At 43.2% G+C, this 16024-nt stretch overlaps 1 protein-coding gene across 4 annotated transcripts in view; it reads left to right on the top strand.

Annotated features, from left to right (window-relative positions):
- The window catches only part of SCTR (secretin receptor), a 75905-nt gene that overhangs the window by 20547 nt on the left and 39334 nt on the right, over positions 1-16024 (top strand). The window lies entirely within an intron of this gene.

Here is a 16024-nt window from a genome sequence, read left to right as displayed (position 1 = left end):
CTTTTCAGTTCCTGAAATTGTTGATATGAATTGTTTTGGATCTCATCGAGTTTTTTCAGAAGTACCATCCTGAATTATCTGTCATTAAAGTTGCATATTTCTATGTCTTTAAGCTGATTTTCTGGAGATTTTTCTCTTTCTTTCTGAGCTGCCTTGTCACCGTGGTTGTTCATGGTGTTTAATGAACTATTTCTCCACTTGGGCATTAATAGAAGTGTATTCTGTTTTTTTTATTATTATTTTTTTCCCCAGAAGGAAGATTGATTATATAAATGTTTCTCTTTAGCCTGTTGCAAAGAAGGTGTTTTTCTTTTAATTTCCAGTAGGTGGCATCTAAGTCTCTTGGATCCCTGCTTTATATAATATTTTAATAATGCCTTTTTTCTTATAGATATTCAATCATACTCACTATCCTCAGTGTCATTCCCTGTCAGTGTTAGCAATAATTTCAGTCGCATTTGCTCAGTTCCCCTGGGGCTCTGCTGTATTTGGTCTTGGAGGATATGGGGGGAGGGGCCCTTTGGGTTGGGGGATGGGGGCTGTTGCTCAGCCTCCTGTTTTGCATCCTGGCTGATAAACTCCTCTGCTGTTCCCACTTCTCTGCTTTCTGTCCTGATCTCTGGGCACTGCCACTGTGTGGAGCTCACAGTTCTCTCAGGCAGTGCTGTTCAGGGAACCTGCTGCACCTTCTCCCTTCCCATTTCTCCTGCAGGAAGCTCAGAGAGGCTTTGTTCCTCCCAGTCTACCAGCCAACCCCCCGACCCCCGGGGGTCTGACCTTGGTAGCTCTTATTCGCAGATCCCACACTCAGATGTGCTGATGTGCAGTTTGGGTGTTTTTAAATTTTAGATGTTCACCTTATTGTTGTTTCAAGGGGAGAGATCTGGGGACATCTCTCACTCTGCTATGCTTCTGAATCCAATTTGTACTTCTTAATCCTTTCCCTTTCTTCACCCATTCCCTCCAACCCCCTTCCCATCTGACAACCATCAAAATGTTCTCTGATTAGTTTGTTTCTGGTTTTTTTGTTTTTGTTGATATTGTTATTTGCTTTCTCTTTTAATCCCACATGTAAGTGAAATCATATATTTGTCTATCTCTCTCTGACTTATTTCTCTCAGCATAATACCTTCTAGGTCCATCCGAGTTATTGCAGATGACAAGATGTCATTCTTCTTATGACTGGGTAATATTCCATTATATGTATGCACCTCTTCTTCTTCATTCATCTATCGATGGACACCTATATTGCATCCATATCTTAGCCATGTAAACAATGCTGCAATGAACATATAGATGCGTATGTCTTTTGAATTGTGTTCTAGGTTTCTTTGGAAATAACCCAGAAGTGGAATTCCTGGGTCCTTCTTTGTTTTTTGTTATTGCTTTTATTTTAAAGTCTGTTTTATCCAGTATAAGTATTGCTACCATCGCATATTTTTTTAATTTCCGTTTTCATGAAATACCTTTTCCATTCCTTTGTTTTCAAGTCTGTGCATATCTTTTGATCTGAAGTGAGTCTCTTATAGGCAACATATATAAAGGTCTTGCTTTCTTATCCATTTAGCTACCCTATTATTTTTGATTGGAGCATTTAATCCATTTACATTTAAAGTAATTGTTGATAGACATGTAGCTATTGTCATTTTATTATTCACATTTTTGATCCTTGTTTCTTCTTCTTCTTAAAGAACCCCTTTTACTATTTCTTGTAATACTGGTTTTGTGGTAATGAACTCCTGTAATTTTTTTTTTTTTATTCTAAGTAATAGCTTTGCTGAGTAGAGTAATCTTGATTGTGGGTCCTTCTTTTCATCACTTTGAATATTTTGTGCCAGTCCCTTCTGTCTGCAAAGCTTCTGTTGAGAAATCAGCTGACAGTCTTATGGAAGCTCCCCTGTAGGTAACTACCTGCTTTTTTCTTGCTGCTTTAAGGCTTCTTATTTCATTTTAACCTTAAGCCTTTTAATTATGATGTGTGAGCCTTTTTGTGTTCATCTTGTTTGGATCTCTCTGTGTTTCCTGGGCTTGTGTATCTATTTCCTTTGCCTGGGTAGGGGAGTTTTCTATCCTTTTTTCAAATAGGTTTTCAATTTCTTGCGCTCTCTCTTCTCCTTTTTCTACCCCCAGGATGATAATGTCAGTACACTTGATGTCCCAGAGGCCCCTTAAACATTCCTCATTCTTTTTGGATTCTTTTTTTTCTGTTCCAATTGGGTGTTTTCTCGTACCTTATCTTTCAAATTGCTGCTTTGATGCTCTGCTTCATCTAATCTACTGTCGATTCCTTCTAGTGCATTCTTCATTTCTGACTGATTATGTGTTCTCTATTTCCATCTTTATGTTTCCTATCTCTTTGTTGAAGTTCTCACTGAGATCATCGAGCATTCTTATAACCAGTGTTTTGAATTCTGCATCTGGCGGTTGCTTGTCTCCATTTTGTTTAGTTCTTTTTCTGGAGTGTTGTTCTATTTTTTCATTCGAGACATGTTTCTTGTCTCCTCATTTTGGCTGCCTCCCTATGGTTGTTTCTATGTATTAGGTAAAACTGATATGTCTCCCAGTCTTGGTAAAGTGGTTTTATATAGTAGGTGTCCTGTGGGGCCCAGTGATGCAGTCTCCCTGGTCATCTGAGCTGGGTGCTCCAGGTGTGTCCCTTGTGTGGCTTGCATATGCCCTCCTATTGTAACTGAGCCTTGATTGCTGTTGGCACATCAATAGGAGGGATTTACATTCAAGTTGATCAGTTGTGAGGACTGGCTGTGACTACAGCAGAGGAGATGTTGTGCAGGGACTGGCCCTATGGAGCAGGATTCACTTTAGCAGGGCTCTGGTGTCTGCTGAGTCTGCCATTTGGGTGTGTCATTTATGAAGGTGGTTTGGTGGTGTTCTGGTGTGTTCTAAAGCTGGCCACTGGGTATGTTGGCTCTGGGGCCTCTTGGAATGGAGTCAGTTGCAGACCAAGGTTAGCCACTGTCTGTGCCCTGCCCAGGGACATCTGGTATGAGCTACAAAATGATCTGTAGATGGCTGCCACTTGTACTGCGCTAGAAGGTGTCTGGGAAAGGCTAAGCTGTGAAATGAGAGCGGCTTCCCTAGTGCCAAGCTTGGGGCTGCTTAGCAAGAAGTACAGGGCATGCTGAGGCCAGATGCTGTTTATTTGGGGTTTGTGAACCTTTGAGAGATTTTATAAAGTCCACAGCATGAGCCAAGACAGGCCATTTATATGGAAAAGCCACTGGAAGTGGCTTGGGTGAGCCTGCAAGTTGGGTGGGGCAGAGTCTCAGGTAATCACGGGGTGGGGGGAGGGAGTGGGGGATGGTGAATAATGTTAGCCGGATTGATGGAGATTCAGATGTGGTGCCTCCCTGTGTGTGCAGGCTGGGTGGAAGTGAGGGCTCAATAAAGAAATAATGGCTTCTATGAGCACTTCTGTCTGGGATAAAGCTCCCCCTCCAGCCCTTGACCTGAAGCTAGACAATTCAGGTCCTCCGCATATGTTCCTGGTGCCTTTGGCACTGCTGCCCCAGCACTAGAGCTCAAAGGAGTGAGTCTATCAGCGAGTAAATCCGTGCACCAACCCTTTAAGAGAAACACTGGGAATTCCAGCAGCCCTCTGTCTCATTCAGCCACAATCTCTGCTGGTTTTCACAGCCAGAAGTTATGGGGCCTTCTTTCCCTGGCATTGGAACACTGGGCTTGGGAGCCTGGTATGAGGCTGAGACCCTTCACTCCTCAGAGGGGAACCTCCATAGCTGAGATATTTCTCCCAATTTTTAACTGCCATACATGGGTGTGTGACCAGCCCATCTTTCATCTTTGCCACTCCTACCAGTCTCATTGTGGCTTTTCCTGTATGTTCTTCATTATAGGACTTCTGTTTAGCTAGACTTCAGGAGATACTCAGTGATGGTTGTTCTGTAGTTTAGTTGTAACTTTATATGTGGTCATGGGAGGAGGTGAGCACAGCATTTACCTTATATGACTTTATTTATATGAAATGCCTACATTAGGTAAATCTATAAAGACAAAAATTAGATTAGTGCTTGTCAGGCACTGATGAGAGGAGGAATGGAGAGTTACTGCTTAGGGGTTTCCTCTCAGTGATGGTGAAAAGGTCTTAGAACTAGATAGAGATGGTTGCACAATACTGTGAGTGTACTAAATGCTACAGAATTGTACACTTAAAAATGGCTAATGGTTAATTTAACGTTATGTAATTTTTTAAAAACACAATTGTTTTAGAGTAATTCACTGCCAAATTGAGCAGAAAGTACTGAGAGTTTCCATATACTCCCAGTTCTCATCCACCCCAACACACAGCGAGGTAGGTAGGGGAGCCATTAACATCCTGTACGGAGTGGCACATTTATTATAATTGATGAACCTACATGGACACATAATCCATAGTTTACAATAGCATCACTTTTAGTATTGTACATTTTGTGGGTTTTAGCAAGTGCATAATGACATTTATCTACTATTATAATATCATATAGAGTAATTTTTCTACCCCAATAATCCTCTGTGCTCTCCCTATTCATACCTCCCTCTTCTCTAACTCCTAGCAACCACTGATCTTTTTACTGTCTCCATAGTTTTGCCTTTTCCAGAATGTCATATAGTTGGAGCCATATAGTATGTATCCTTTTTAGCTTAATTTCTTTCACTTAGCGATATACATTTAAGGTCTTCCCCATGTCTTTTCATGGCTGAATAGTTCATTTCTTTTCAAAGTTGAATAATATTCCATTGTCTGGGTGTACTACAGTTTATCCATTCACCTACTGAAGGACATCTTGGTGACTTCCAAGTTTGGTCAATTATAAATAAAGGTGCTCTGTGTGGACATAAATTTTCAACTCATTTGGATAAGTACGAAAAACCATAATTTCTTGATCATATGGTAAGAGTATTTTCAGTTTTCTAAGAAACTGCTAAACTGTCTTGCAAAGTAACTGTACTATTTTGCATTCCTACAAGCAAGGAATGATAGCACCTGTTGCTCCACATCCTTGTCAGCATTTGGTATTGTCAGTTTTTTTTAAATGTGGTAAAATATATATAACATAAAGTTTACTATCTTAATAATTTTAAAATTAAAAAATGTAAGTGTAATAAAAACACATACATAAATTTACTATCTTAACTATTTTTAAATGTACAATAGTGTTAAGTATACTCACACTGTTGTGCATTCAATCTCCAAAACTCTTTTCATCTTGCAAAGCTGAAACTCTACACCCATTTAACAACAACTCCCTTTTCCGCCTTCTGTTATCCCCTGGAAACCATTCTACTTTCTGTTTCTATGAATTCGGCTGTTCTATGTACTTCATATAAGTGGAATCACATAATATTTGTCTTTTTGTGATTGACTTATTTCATTTAGCACAATGTTCTCAAAGTTCATCAATGTTGTAGCATATACCAGAATTTGCTTCTATTGTAGGGCAGAATAAGATTCCATGTTTTATTTATCCATTCCTCCACTGAAGGATATTTGGGTTGCTTCTAGCTTTAGCTACTGTGAATAATGGTACTATGAACATGAGTGTGGAAATATCTCTAAATCTCTGCTTTCATTTCTTTTAGGTATATACCCAGAAGTAGAATTTCTGGACCATATTTTAATTCTATTTTTAGGTTTTGAAGGAAGCACTGTATTGTTCTCAGTAGTGGCTGCACCATTTTACATTCTCACCAACAGTGTGTAAAGATTCTAATTTCTCCAGATCTTTATCAACACTTGTTATTTTCTCTTTGTTTTTTGATGGTACTCATTTTAATGTGTGTGAGGTGGTATCTCATTGTGGTTTTGATCTATATTTCCCTAGTGGTCAGTGATGTTGAGCATTTTTTCACGTGCTGGACATTTATATGTCTTCTTTAAAGAAAACTCTTTTGAAGTCCTTTGCCAATTTTTAAATAGGGTTGTTTGTTTTGTTGTTGAGTTGTAGGAATTCTTTGTATATTCTGGTTATTAACTTCTTATCAGATATATGATTTACAAATAATTTTTTATAGTGTATAGATTGCCCTTTCACTCTGTTGATTGTATCTTTTGATGCACAGAAGTTTTTAAGTTTGATACAGTCTGATGTATTTATTTTTACAATTGTTATCTGTTCTTTTTAGTGATATCATATCCAAGAAATCATTGCTAAACCCAATCTTATGAAGATTTTCCCCTGTGTTTTCTTCTAAGAATTGTGTAGATTTAGCTCTTATATTCAGGTTCTTGGTCCATTCTGTGTTAATTTTTGTATGTCGTGTAAGGCAAGATTCCAACTTCGTTCTTTTGCATGTGGATATCCATTTTTCCAGGTACAACTTCTTGAAAGATTATCCTTTTCCATTAAATAGTTTTGGCACAAAATTCATTTGAACATTATGTTAAGGTTTATTTCTCATCTTTCCATTCTATTCTATTGGTCTATATGTCAGTCTCTATGCCAATAACACATGTTTTGATTACTGTAGCTTTGTAGTAAGATTTGAAATCAGAAAATGCGAGATCCCTAAATTTGTTTCGGCTATTCCAGGTCCCTTGGGATTTAATTAAAAATGTTAGGATGGATTTTTCTATTTATGCAAATAATGTGAAATAAATACTAAATAAATATTAAACAAAATGTTTTTGTCATTGAGATTTTGATAGAGATTGCTAAATCCATAGATCACTTTAGATAATATTGACATCTTAACACTATCAAGTTATCAAATTCATGAATATAAGATGTCTTTCCATTTATTTGTGTCTTCTTTAATTTCTTTCAGCAACATTTTGTAGTTTTCAGTTTGCGAATCTTTCACTTCATTGGTTAGTTTATTACTAAGTATTTTTTGATGCTATTATAAATGGACTTGTCTCTTAATTTTCTTTTCAGAATTTCTCATTAGTATATAGGAATACAACTGATTTTTGTGTTGATTTTGTGTATGTCCTGCAACTTTACTGAATCCATTTATTAGTTCTAACAGTTTTTTGGACTCTTGAGGGTTTTCTACATATAAGAACATGTCATCTGTGAGCAGAGATAATTTTACTTGTTTTCCTTCCAATTTGAGTGACTTTTATTTCTTTTTCTTGCCTAATTACTATAGTTAGAACTTCCAGTACTATTCTGAATTCAAGTGGCAAAACTGAGCATCTTTGTCTTGTTCCTGCTTTTACAGGAAAAGCTTTCACTCTTACACAATAGAGTATGATATTTGCTGTGGGATTTTCATACATTGCTTTTATTTTGTTGAGATAGTTTTCTTTTATTCATAGCATAAGTTTTTTTTTAATCATGAAAGGGAATTGAATCTTGTCAAATGCTTTTTCTGTATCAATTTAGATGATTATATTGTTTTTGTCTTTCATTCTATTAATATGGTGTATTACATTGATCAATTTTAATATGTTGAATTATGCTTGTGTTGCAGGAATAGATCTCACTTGGTCATGGTTTATAATCATTTTAATTTGCTATTCAATTCAGTTTGTTAGTATTTTGTTGAGGATTTTTGCATCAGTGTTTATCAGGGATATTAATCTGTAGTTTTCTTTTCTTGTAGAGTCTTTGCGTGGCTTTGGTATCAGGATAGTATCAGTCACAGAATGATTTTGAAAGTGTTTCCAACTTTTCAGGGTTTTTTTGGAAGATTTTGGAGAGGATTGTATTTATTCTTTCTTAAATGTTTGACAGAATTTATCAAGGAAGCCATCTGGGCTTTTTTAGTTGGGAGATTTTTATTTATTAATTATTATTATTATTATTATTATTATTACAGTTTCGATCTCCTTACTAGTTAGAGGTCTGCTCAGATTTTCTATTCGTTCATGCTTCTGTCTTGGCGGTTGTTTGTCTTTAGGAATTTATCCATTCCATCTAGGTTATCCCGTTTGTTGGCTTATAGACTATACATACCCTTTTCTAATATTCTTTTCTCTAAGCTATGGCCTTTGTTCTTGAAATTCTCGAGCTGTTGGTTGTCCGGTTTCTTGTCCAGCAAGGCAAAGCTAGTGACTCCTTCTCCTACCCCCACCACTGCTGTGCTCTCAGGCTCTCAGGAACTCTGCCGCTGCCTAAGCCACTCCACCTGCTGTGCTGCTGCCTCCTTCAGTCTTTCGCCTGTCTCTGCTGAGGCCTTCTCCTCTCCCTGCCTGGCCTTCAGCAGCTCAGGGGAAGACTACTGCCTGAACAGATGTGGCAATGACAACAAAACGTGTTTTGGGCTCAAGAAGGAAAACAGCCCTGATCTCCATTGTGTGAATTTTACCTCCATTTTTAAAAGAAAAGGAAAAAGACAACAGGGGAGGGCCCCATCCTTTAAAATTAGACAAACCTATATGATCTTGAAAAAGTACTTAATGTCTTAGAGCCTCAGTTTTCACATCTACTTTATGGAGCTGGTGTAAATTTATAAGCATTCATTCACAAAATACTTAACATTTACTGTAATTAGGTGAGAATGGTGAGAATAAGAGACATAATGGGAAGGAAAAAGGTACATAGTCTCCTCTCTTATCACTTAGAAATGTATTTTGCTGCACACAGTGACTAACATTAAACAGGAGTTGGTTTTTTGCATACAATAAAAGACCAGAACTGGTGCAAAGTTCCAGGATGTCATCAGCTCCCAAATTCCATCTTTCTGCTTAATGTGCAGCATATGCCTCATTGTCAAAAGATAGTTGCTATGCCTCCAGAGAGGAGAGGAGTGCACCTGTGTTTCTGGCAGGAAGGAGAAGAAAGTCACAAGAAGGGAGGGTAAGATATGCTGGAAAGTCAAACCTTTCTTAAACTCTCCAGGTGACTTTTGCTTACACTGCATGAGCCAGGACTGGACTGGGTGGCCAGACCTGGCTGTAACTAAGGCTGGAGATTGAGATTTTTAGCTGTGCATGTGGCTGCCTTGAACAAGGTTATATTTTGTTAGTGAGAAAGGAGAATGGGCAATGGAGGGTCTCTGCCACAGCCATTATGACTCTGTCTGGTGCAGGCGCTGTCAGTTGAATAATGACAAATTGCCTTGGTCTGCAACTCCAGGAAGGCTTTCCTGAGGAAGTGATGTCTGGCTGGTACCTAAGGATGCATAATAATTATTAGGCAAAGAGAAGGAGAAAGAGCATGCAGGCAGAGAGAATAGGGGAGGACCCCTGTGGTGGGAGGGAGCACGGTATGTTTGAGGAAGACCACTGTGGCTGGAATGCAGCCTTAGATTGAGAGGAAGCCTGCTACAACATGAACTTGAGAAGTTCCAGGGCCACAGCACCCAGGGCCTTATTGACCACGTGGAGAATTTTCATCCTGATCCTAAGAGTGATGGAAAGCCCAGGAGAGTCTTAAAATGGAGTGATGTGATCATCTGCATTATGAAAAAATCATCTTTGATGCAGTGTGGAAGGTGCATTGGAGAAAGACAGAAGTAAGTTCAGAGAGACGCATTGCGAGGTTGGAGGTCTACACAAGAGATAATAGTTATTGGGACTAGATAGCATATCTTCATTTGGGTTCCCCAAAATCAGGCCCTGGGACAAATATTCAAATGAAAGCAGCTTGGCAGGTGATTCCAGGAAAGACCAGTAGGGGAGTGGGGAACCAGACAGAGAAGGGAAGGCGTCTGGAAAACTTTGCATTATAGCTGTGGGGCAACAGGAGCTTAATTTCCCTGGAGCACTTCAGGAGCCAACACGGAACACAAGCCTGGGAGTGAAAAAGGTGCTGGTGTATTTGTCCCCTGGCTCCCTATCAGTCAGAGCCAGGGACTGCTTCTGGGGAGGGAGCATAAATTTCCTGCTGTGCTTGGGAGCAAAGTGTGTGCCAATGGCTAGAGAAAGCCCTCAGACAAAGGAATTTGAGGGCTAGCATCTGAAAGTGGGTTGATGTGTGCAGAAAAGGTAAAGACAAAGGAGATGGACAGGGTCTGCTCCAGGGGGCGGAGGTGGAGAGGAGTGGACACAGGTAAGGGTTACTTCGTGGTAACATTGGCAGGACGTGGTGATGGGTTGGCTCAGGAGCGAGGATGTCCAGGATGACCCCCAACTGTTTGACTTGCGCAACTGCAGAAAGGGGAGAAGGGAGACCAGCTATTTTTCGGGAGAAGACCATGAGTTAGGTTTTAGACATGTGAAACTGAGCCTTTCTAAGAGATCAGGGCTGGGGATTCTTCTGTACAGGTGGCAATTAGGCTGTGGTTGCCCCAGGTGAGAGTGTGAGAGGGGGAAGAGGAAGTGCCCAGGAGTGGGCACTCATCCTCAGGAGCAGCCAGAGGCAGGAGAAAAATCAGGGTGTCAGAGTGGCAGAGGCCAAGCTATTTCATGTGCAGTATGCTTTAGCTAATTCAGCCATCCACTGCTTTAGGGACAAGGACAGGATAACTTTCTCTCAGAGTTCAAGCATTTCCTTCCTCTCTATGAGAACTGCCTGTGGGGACATGATTGAGACAAAGCCTCCTGATTTCCTGGGCCCTCCTACCCCAGAAACTGTCTGGAACAGCAGAGAGTAAGGCACTGCCAAAACAAGCCTTGAGTGCAGCAGAGTTAGCAGCTGCCCTTTGTCCGCATGTTCCTAAGGTAAACGCCTAAAATTCCAGTGACTGGGCATGGAGCTCTCACACGTCCCTGAGAGCTAAGGCTTGGAACACCGAGCCTCTGGGACAGACAATGTTGACTTCAGTTCATACTGAGAAGTAAGGAGCAGTTATGTCAAAGTTTAGCACCTGATATGTTTCAAATGTCCCATTGTTCTCTAGTGGTTCCAGGATGAGATCTAGCTCCTAACTTCGCCCTTGTCCATGCCTCTGGCCAGCCCAAACATGCCCTCATGCCTCAACCAAATTGCTCGCAATTTCCTGACTCTGTCAGTTCCTTTCATGCCTCTGGGCCTTTGTACATGCTGATCCCTCTGCTACACCACCATTCTCTCTTCTTCACTCTACTAACCACTCTCCTTTTTAAAATTCTCCAGGAATTACTTCCTGAATACCCTCAGCTCCACTGATCTAGCCAGCCACCTGGCTCCTGCAGGAGCCTCTGTTTCTCTACACTCCATTATGGAGATGTGTTTGCTGGACTTTCCCTGCTTCAGCCTGAAAGCAGAAACTGTGTTTTTCTCCTCTTCTTCCTCAGTGCATGGTACAGGGCCTGCAAAACCAGGTACTCAGTGTGTGTTTGTGGACTGAATGAGTGGGTGCAGATACTTGACTGGGAGCAGCGAGAGAGGAGAAAACAAAAAAGACCTGCCCCTAAAGAGAGAGTAAGAGATAAGGCAGAGCTTTTAAGGGAGTGAGGACCCCACAGAGGATGTGAATGACCTCCAGCTTGTCCAACTTGTCACAAATTAATTGAAGTGAGCAGTGTAACCCACGTCACCCATGAAGAGATGCTCTCCAGAGCCTAACCTAGGAGCAGAAAGGCAAGTCCCTAGTCCTCCTAGGTCCTCCTGTAAAGAACATTGAGTGACTGCTTATCCTACTCAGGCCCCAAGTGACTCCATTGGGTCGGGCCTCCTGCTCAACCTTCTGGGTGCACCGATGCTCCTTTTGGGCTCCTCTAGTGAAAGGGTAGAGTCACTCTTCCAACTGTGGGAGAAGGTAGTCAGCTGCAAGTCCACTGACTGGCTGGATCTGGTGAACTGAGCATAAGGCTATGGGACAGATGGAGCCAGCCAAAATCTCAGCACTACTGCTTCCTCTCTGCCATTTTGGGAGAGAGACTTCACTCTTCTGCTCCAAACTTGCCCATTTTATAATGGGGATAACAACCTCATGACCTCACGATGCTGTTGAGAACACATGAAGGCAGGACATCTCATCTCACCAGAGAGCTTCCCCGATGGCCTCTCTGCCCCAGTGCTTTGTTGCAGACAGGCCGACCTCTGCCATGGATGAGTGGGGTCCACCTGAGCCCTCTGCCCACCTACACATGAACCTCTTGCCCAGTTATCCAAAGGATGGTAACCTCACATTTACAGTCCTTGGGGAAACTGTAAGCATGCCCATGCCCAGGTGGACTGATCTGGAGAATGTCTGGTCATTTCTTTTCCCTAAGGTTCTCATGTGGTCCTAATTATGCATCCAGGGCTGAGAAAGCTTGTTAGGGACCCCCACACTGGTTCCGCTTCTAACTCCCTCTGGAGACGTGGGTAAGGTCCAAACCACGTCTTTCTCTTCTGAATCTCACTCTCCTTACATGAGACAAGCACTGTGCTGGATTTGCAATATTTGAGATTGTGTTTGGCAAGGCCAAGGGCAGTAGGTGAAAGGGCAGCCACGCTGGCCCCACCCTGCCACACATGGCTCAGCCTTCTGCATGTTGGCTTTCTGCAGTTTTCATTCAGGGAAAGAGGTCTATTGCTTTGAAAGCCCCCAAGACAGAGGATGTCCAATGCCCTGGCCTGCTGGGAAAATCTTCAGCCCTGCTCCACTGAGAGGTTCATAAGCAGAGCCAAAGATCCATTTTGGAGTTTAGAACAGATGTGGTGGACGAGGGGAAAATTCCCGCAAAGACTAAGAAGGGAGGAGAAATGACAAAGGGTAGAGCCATTGGGGTTGGGCACAGTACATCGTATCCACGTCAGAGCCAGGTGGGTGGCAGGGCTGAGGCTGAGGTCACCCAGGTTTCAGCCTAGCCCTGTAACCGAAGCCTTGCTGGCCATAGCAGCTCCCCTGAAGAGCATGACTCCGAAAGTCCCCTGGCCATAGAGGCCCATGGTTCACAGGACCTCCATCCCCAAGAAGGATCTGTCCTGACACCCAAGGCAGGGAGGGGCTGGCGGGACTCTCCTTTGGGAGCATAGGGTTAATGATTAAGCTGCTTGGTCCTCCCTGGGGAGGAGGTTAATATTTGAACTCCAGACAAATCACAGGAAACACCACTCAACGGAGTGGTCACCAAGCCCTGCACATTTATCACAAATAAAAAATTAACTCTTCAGCTATTCCGGGTTACATAGCCAAGGCCTCCCCAGAATTTTGCGGGCATGTTTCAGGGTCACCCTATTAGCTGCATGGCCTGCTCTACCGGGCTATTTATTGCTCTGTTTACAGAAGCCAACACCCCCTCAGAGCTGGCTGGTACAAGGGCTTTGGCGCTCCCTGGGGAGAATGTTCCAGAGAGGCAGCGTGGTGGCAGGAAAGGTGTGGGCTTGGCAGTCAGACAGACCTGGGCATATGTGCTACTGTCACGTAGGGGCTATGTGACCTTGAGCACTGATCCTCTCTGGGCCTTAGTGTCCTCACCTTCAAGATGGGGACATGCCTTCTTTTTCTTCTTGTCTCAGCCAGCTGGTTGCCCACTCCCAAAGAACATGAGCAGGAAGGAATGGGCTGGCTACTTTTTGGGGGGTCAGGGGTGCTTTTTTATTGAGGTGAAATGCATGTAATTTTAGAGTGAGAAGTTCAATGGCATTAGTTAATTGTTAATAAAGTTGGAACGAACATTCGCAGTGCTGTACAACCACCTCTATCTAGTTCCAAAACATTTTCCTCACCCAAAATAAAACCCCTTCTCACAAAGTAATCACTCCTCACCCTCCCCTCACCCCTGCCTTTGGCAGCCACTAATCTACTTTCTGTCCCTATGGATTTGCTGACTCTGAACATTTGATGTGAATGAAATCATACAATATGTGACGTTTCATGTCTGCCTTCTTCCATGGAACATAATGTTTTTTTGAGGTTCACCTACATTGAAGCACGTGTCAGTATTTCATACGTGCTGGCTTTTAATGTGTTTTTTCTAACAAACATTCCCAGGTCCTTTTCTGGGTTTCCCTTCTGGCTCCTGATGGCCTTTGACAGCCAAACACCTCCCCCACTCACAGCTTACCTCTCCCTGTCCTTTCCTTGACACGATTCAGTTTTCAGAAACAAGTAGCTTATGTTTTCTAACATTTTAGATATTTTTTTTTACTTCTCATAGCAACCTGTGCAGTAAATATCATTGTGCCCATTTCACAGATGAGGAAATCAAGGCTCTGGAGTTAGATGTGCTACCATGGCGCCACGAGGTCCTAAAACCGAGGCTCTGAAAGGCCCAAGATCACCCAGAGCAGAAACAGGACTCTCAGCCCAAGTCTTTTGATGCTAAATTCTGAGGGTTTTCTAGTTAGAGACTGTCCATGCCAATTAACCTTTAATCTGTGCGAGAGGTGGTGTGAAACTAAGAGCTTTAGACCAGGTGAAGAAGCGTTCTTGGGGAGGATGAGAAGGATTCTTCAGGGCAGGGTACAGTGTGTGCAGTCCCCGGGAGTGGGAGGGCTCAGCATACAGTGCTCGGAAGCTTGCCTCAAGCTGGCCTCCTTCAGGGAGATGTGGCAGCTCCTCCAAGGAAGCAGCCTCAGCCTCAGGTCTGGAGGGTCCTTTATCTCATCTAGTGCAGCCTCCATTCAGTGGCTCAAGCATTACCCAGCCTCCTAATTCCATGACGCTCTCCACTTGAATACTTTCAGTGGTGGGGAACTCACTACTTCCACGGCAGTTTATCTCTTGGAAAGGGTTGTGCTTCTTGGTTTAAAGAGAAACATCCTAGGCTCTTTAGCTCTTCCTCCTGTGCTGTGCTTTTAAACTTTGCCATCCTGAAACTTTAGTTCGTCCAACCCCATCCCAACCACTGCTGCATGAGGTCCAGCCATCATCAGGAGGCAGTACCTTTCCTGACCTAAATACTGTCTGTCAAGTCATTAGCAAAGCCAAGGAAACCTCACCAGGTTGCCATTTGGATGGTCTAGAGATAGGGCTACGGGTAAGCTGAGAAAAGCAAAGGGAGACATGATGAAGCTATAAATTGGGTGCTTCTGAACCACCATGGGGTCCTGGGGAGGAGAAAGGGTGAAAGGATGTGAGCGGGATCATGGAAGCTCCAGGGAGGCAGATACAGCAACTCCAGGAAGGAGCAAAGAGTTAACACTGACAAAAGCAAAAGCTAGAGGCAGACATTTTGGGGGCACGGCAGGAGGAGTTTGGACTCACCGATGACCTCCATTAGCAGGCATGGTGAGCATCAGGGAGCATGGAGGGGGCGTGGAGGGATGGAAGACCCACTGACCAATCCAACTTGGCCCTGGGAGGCCTGGCTTGATCGTGGCCCCATGTCACTTCAGCCTGACACATTGCTCTAAAAATAGTCTCAGGTTATCATCAGGCCATCTGAGCTCATTTATAAATAAATCAAGGGCTGCAAGATGGACACTCCTCAGTGTGTGAGCGCAGGGCAGGCTGCAGCGAGCAGAGGGCCGGCAGGCTGGTCTCCAGGCACCCAGCTGGGTGCAGGATCTAGGCATTGCCAAGGCACTATCCTGCCCTCTCGGATCACCGTTTCCCCATTGCCAGACCTGCCTCTGGAGACACTTCTCTATCCCAGGGTAGTAGCAGGACAGAGGGAGCTGATATTACTGAGTGTCCACCCTGGGTGAGCCCTGTGCCAGGGAATTTCACAGCATGAAGGAAATCAATCTTTGTCTATAAACTCCAGGGTAGGTAAAAATAGAACTTGCTCCATTTTCTATAACTTTAATTCTGACTGAATTCTTTTGGGATGGCAGAAACCTAAGCCTTGGTCCTTTCTGGGTCTTCCCCACAATGTGCCCAAGGGTTCGGAGATTCACATGGCGCCATGGTGTCTGAGGGAGCCCATCTGGTCTTGGGCTTTGCTCCACGGAGTGGTGGCCGACAGATCCTGTTTCAGTCCTCATGATCCCTTCTGTGCTTCACTGGAGGCATGGGCTCTGCCAGGCTGTCCGTGTCCTGCCCATCTAGACATGACCGCACAGCCATCTCTCTTCTGGTCTATCCCACCGTCGGAGCTGACAGGCAGCAGGACGCTAGTGTCTCATTCTGGAACCTTCTATGTCCTGCTCATCACTTCCCCTCCCTTTATTCCCAGTCTGAGGGAAGTCTTGCTCCTTTTCTGTTTCTTCCCAAGCATTCTGATTATGCTAGAATTTCTCTGTAACCCCCAGGGGCTTTTAGGTTTTTCCTTTCCTCCTCTGAGACTGTGAATCAGTAATCTGAGGAGGAAGGACAGAGAAAGGGA

Source organism: Rousettus aegyptiacus, unplaced genomic scaffold, assembly GCF_014176215.1.
Source record: "Rousettus aegyptiacus isolate mRouAeg1 unplaced genomic scaffold, mRouAeg1.p scaffold_m13_p_2, whole genome shotgun sequence".
Lineage (NCBI taxonomy): Eukaryota > Metazoa > Chordata > Mammalia > Chiroptera > Pteropodidae > Rousettus > Rousettus aegyptiacus.
Note: the sequence above shows the minus strand (reverse complement) of the source record. Positions and strands in the feature narration are given on the sequence as shown.